This window comes from Rhinatrema bivittatum, chromosome 2, assembly GCF_901001135.1.
Source record: "Rhinatrema bivittatum chromosome 2, aRhiBiv1.1, whole genome shotgun sequence".
In the NCBI taxonomy this organism is placed as follows: Eukaryota; Metazoa; Chordata; class Amphibia; order Gymnophiona; family Rhinatrematidae; genus Rhinatrema; species Rhinatrema bivittatum.
Genome location: NC_042616.1, coordinates 17,104,287 through 17,109,651, shown reverse-complemented (window position 1 = coordinate 17,109,651; position 5,365 = coordinate 17,104,287).

Sequence of the window (5,365 nt, the reverse complement as noted above, 5' to 3'; positions counted from 1 at the left end):
GGAGGGGGGGGGTTTGAAGGGGGGGGGTGTCATACCCTTATATTCCTTTCCACTACCTTCTGCTAGAATGAGGCCTATTTTCCACTGGCCTAGTTTCCAGCAGGTACCAAACTTGAGATTTTACAATCTGCTGAAGCAAAAATGATCTCTAAAAACAAAGATTCAGTGGTTTATACTGTGCTTAGCAGCAGTGTAATGGAATTGCAGCACGTATAAAATCATTAAGATTATATTTTAATCTCCTGTCCTATTACTGAAACAGCAACACCTGGAGTCATTTCTCACCGCAGATTACCACAGCTTCAGTGTCCTGGCTTCCAGCTCAGGGAATGGGCCTTCACTAAAAAAAAAAAAATAGGCATCCACTCCAGACTAAAGGAAAGTCTATAAGGACACGAAGGGAAAACCCACTGGCAGGGAGGGCACATCACGGTTAGCCTCCAAATAAACAAACACTGAGGGGATAGGCCCCGCTCTAAAGGAAAAATCCGAGGTGCTCCTTATTCCTCCAAGTCTCTAACAAGATTGCCACACCTGCTCCTATCCTAGCCTCATTAAGAAATCTGAGACAACCAATCACAACCAACCTCAGAGAAGGGGTCGGCAGGATTGGGACTGTAATGATTTCTAATGTGCAGGGACATAGTGCCATCTGGTGGCTGACCGCAGGGTTGGACATATATATATATATATATATATAGCAAGCAAAAAAAATTTTTGGCAATATTATCTCTACCAGTGCTAGAGCTAATATACAAAAAAAACCCCAACGTAAAAACGTGGGAGACAATAAGCACTATTTTTGTGTTTACTAAATCAATTCAAATATATGACGCTTTTTAAAATTGTTAATCTTTTATTGAAAACTTTAACAGAGAATTAATAAAATTAGTGAAAATTTTTTTTATACAAATCATTAAATATTTCATATATGCTGAAATCAGCTTTTAGTCCAATTAGTTATACCCCTCAATCCTCACCTATTTCTGTCCTCAATCTTACCCTAATCAGACTGTATATACCCTAACCTCATTGTTGTTATAATAGGTCTATTTTGATGAATACACCACTTAGCTGTTTAACAATCTTATCTATATCACTTATATTACATTCCTTTGTCCATTCAATGAACTTATATTAGTGGTATATGTCATTTAGCTGGATCTTTCTTCCATCGTCGAAAACGCGCATCCAAACCCGGGCTAACAGTGCACTCCACCGGAGCGCACTTTACTGTATCAGCCTGATAATGAGTGGAGGCACAAAGGTTTTTTCTTTACTCTTTTACTCCCTCATCTGGTAACTGACTTTCTCTCTTCTCCCTCCACCTAAGAGAGCCCATCTGATCTGGGCTTTTGACTTGCTAACCAGTAGCTGGAGAGAACTTCATTTGGTAATAGGTTAAATTAGGTTAAGTTAGGGAGGCTTCCTCATCAAACTAGGCTTGCAGTGACTGTGTTGAGGTGACCATGGTCAGGGAGTACAATTTGCCCCTGGATTCTGGTGGGCATGCTTTTCAGTTAAGGCAGGGGAATAACAGAACTAGCAGGATAAAAATATAGCTTAAGGATATAGATGTGGTTAGGTGTAAGGCGGGTACCTAGGCATATTGTGAGATTTCTTGGTGAAAGGTTGTGTGCGTGAGTGTATGCTGCGGAGAGCTTGTTGTCAAAGCTTGTTGTCAACATGCTGCAAGATGTTTTATGTTTCTCCATCCTTAGGTAATGCCTGCCTGACGCTGCCTACAAGCGTGTGAGTAGGGGTCCGATTATATGTTTAATTGTTTTGCAAAAGTCTGGGCTTTCCCTCCCGTACAGCTGAAGGCTAAGCTTACTGCAGAGACAGGCCGATACAGTACAGTGCACACTGTTAACCGGCATTTGGACTCACGTTTTCGACGCGCTAGCTTTATCCCTTATTCAGTAAGGGGTAATAGTGCGTCGAAAACGCTCGTCCAACCCCCCCCCCCCCCCCGAGACTAATAGCACCCGCAACATGCAAATGCATGTTGATGGCCCTATTAGTCATTCCCGGGCGATACAGTAAGTAAAATGTGCAGCCAAGCCGCACAAATTACTTTAAGAAATTAGCGCCTACCCAAAGGTAGGCATTAATTTCTGTGCACTTCCCCGGTGCACTGCTTTTCTGTGCACTGCTTTTCTGTACACCCTCCGACTTAATATCATGGCGATATTAAGTCGGAGGTCCCAAAAGTTAAAAAAAGTAAAAAAATAAAAATTTAAAAATCGGCCCGCAGCTCGCGGGTTGAAAACCGGACGCTCAATTTTGCCAGCGTCCAGTTTCCGAACCCGTGGCTGTCAGTGGGCTCGAGAACCGACGCCGGGTAAAATTGAGCGTCGGCTGTCAAACCCGCTGACAACCGCCGCTCCTGTCCAAAAAGAGGCGCTAGGGACGCGCTAGTGTCCCTAGCGGCTCTTTTTACCACGGGCCCTAATTTAAATATTTTGGTTTACTGAATCGCGCGCACAGGCCAGTGCCCTGTGCGCGCGCCGTGAGAGCAGGCACTCGGCCACTCTCCCGCGAACTTTACTGTATCGGCCTGAGAGTGAGATTCCCCTCACGGTGTCCCCTCGCCCACTTGCAGTAAGGAACTGCTATATTTTTTCAGGGTAATCCTTAAGGGGTTAACCTTTGACTTGGAAAGCCTCTGTTATCGGTCTTTTTCTACTCAGGTTAGTAGAGGGAGGGAGGGGAGTGCAGTGAGTGCCAGCGCCTGCGGTGTGCGCTGTGTAACTGCGCCTGCCTGGCGCTGGCAAAGAAAAAAAATAACTAAAAGGGGGGAAAAAAAAAGATGTCTAAGTGAAGTTGAAGCTGTGCGCCATACGATGTGGGTGACTGCAGGTGGCTGACGACAGAAGGAACAGCTGGGGTTTGCAGGGAATTATTTCTGATGGTGTGGAAATGTTTGTGATTGCTGTGGGGCGTATTCTCGTCGGAGGCTGATTTGTTTTCTCATCATGTCAGCATTGCATTTCTCTGTATAGTGGGCATGTTGATTTATCTGTAGGTGTGCTGAGCGTCTAGAGAAGAAAAATAAAACAAAAAGCAGAGGGGGAACACAGTTAAGAAGGAGATGCCACAAAAAGGAAATACAAGGACCCCTAATAACATAATTCAGCTGAAATATGGGGGATGTGCTTTTGATATGCGAAAAATAAAGAAATGGGGCAATAAGATGTGAGGACCCAGGGCTTGGCCAACCGGAGGGCTCTTTGATGCTGATAAGATTATGAAGGTTATGCAAAGATTACCTCTTTATGACCAGAAAGGGGAAATATTCTGTAGCCAAAGCAATTTTAAGCTTTCTTTCTCGATGAAAGAAAGCAACAAAAATTAAAAACTCAGCTGAAATCGTTGCAATATGAAGCTAATCTTAAACTCTGCCACCCACCTCCTTCCTCTCCTATCCGCGCACAGCTCCACACGAACCAGAACTCTTTCAGGCTCCTTCTCCCCTGCCCTCAGATCCATCCACGGACTCTTATCGCCCCTTAGTAGACGCATTGGTTACTCTACACAAGAGAAACGTTACCTGTGAGGTGAAAAACTCAGCCCTGCCCTCAATGTCCAGGGGAAGCTTTACGTATCAAGCGAGAGAATCCTTGATGGCTAAAGACATCCGCTCTGTCCGTGCCCTCCGCAATGAGGTACGGGTGGGAGATCTCACATTTAACGATGTAGTAGGTATTTTAAGATCACATCTAGCTGATGAACAATTTGGGAACTGGGCTGTAGCCACTAACCTTGAAGACCAAATGAGGCCTGTACATAATTTACTTGCTAGCAGATCTCTGATAAATCCTAATGATGGGATGTATCAGGGTGAGATGGCTATTTATCTTACAAGCTTTAGGGGACTTGGTGGCTTGCTATCCCTCTAAACCAAACTGGAATGTGATCAGAGCCACCTTTTCAAGGGAAAACTGAATCTGTTAATGATTTTTCTTTTGGGCACAATTCCTTACAGCATGAAAAGTTAATGCTGGCACAGATGCAATCCTTATGGACCCTTTAATTACCCAGTGTGTGTGTATGTAGTTTCGCATGATGCATTAAGGAAAGTCTGGATCAAAAACTGATTACTTATACTCCCACAACCCGGGAAGATTTCGTAAGATTTTCTGTCCAAGCCACAAGAGCTGTCAACACCACTGATGTAGAAGAAAAAGTGGGCAGCCGTATCACTCTCACCTCCTCCCCTGGGAAATGGTGTAGGGATGCAATGGGGTTAGGGCAGGGGTATGGGAGCCCCCCCCCTAGCCACTGAAGCCGCTACTGCCATTATTGTGGGAAACAAGGACACTGGAAATCAGAAAGTAAAATGACATAAACTGACAGGAAGGCTGGGGCAGAGGGGTGCGAGATCATGCAACACTGCTCCCTGGCCAGCACCAAGTCCTCAGCTGGAAATGGCCCCCATAAGGTTACCAGAGCGCAGTCTCCTGCAGGGGACCAAGCCTGTTTATTCCTGGGCTGCTCCACCAGCAAAGCCCCAACGTTTCAATAGTTACAGCTGACTAGGGAAGGGGGGCATGTATTGGCATTCCTCTTATTGGCGCTGTATTTGTGTTGTCGGGTTCTTTCACTCCTAATGGTTTAGCTGTTTGACTTTGAAGACTTTCCCCTATCCGCATGATGATTGACACCAGAGCTCAGCAATCACTCCTCGTGGTACGTGACCACCACAGGTTAGGGGCTCCGTTGTCAAGTCAGATACAACCTGTGAAAGGAGTGGGGAATAAAAGTGTTGTTTGCTTTCTTACACCTCCATTGACAGATGATCTCTCTCTAGTTATAATTATTCCCCTTTTAATCACTCCCATCTTTCATCACATTTCACTTTTGGGCTTAGATGCCCTCCAAGCCCGGGCAGGTCAGATTGATTGTCGTAAGGGAGCTATTTCTCTGACTGCATTGAACCTGCCCCGGTACATCTTGGAGCTGGATCAGAGAGAAAGAGATACCTTGATACAATCTCTGCATAGTCCCCCTTGTTTATGGGTAACAGAAAACAGAGAGGTAGGATTTAAAAAATCTGCCCCTTTATTTATCAGGACCCAACCAAGCAGTGCGCTTCACCGCATCAGTATTCCCTCTGCCCAGAGGAAAAGAAATGAACTGAGCCCACATACATTCCTTGCTTGCACAAGGAATTCTATTCATACCCGCAATGATTGCAACACCCCCATCTGGCCAGTGCCTAAGCCCAATGGCAAATGGTGCCTCACTCAGGATTTTCAAAAAATGAATGAGCGTGCCATTCCTTGTTTTATTATTGTGCCTAATCCAGTCACAGTTCTGCAACCATACCACTACCGATGATTTTCCCAGTCAAAGAGCTCAC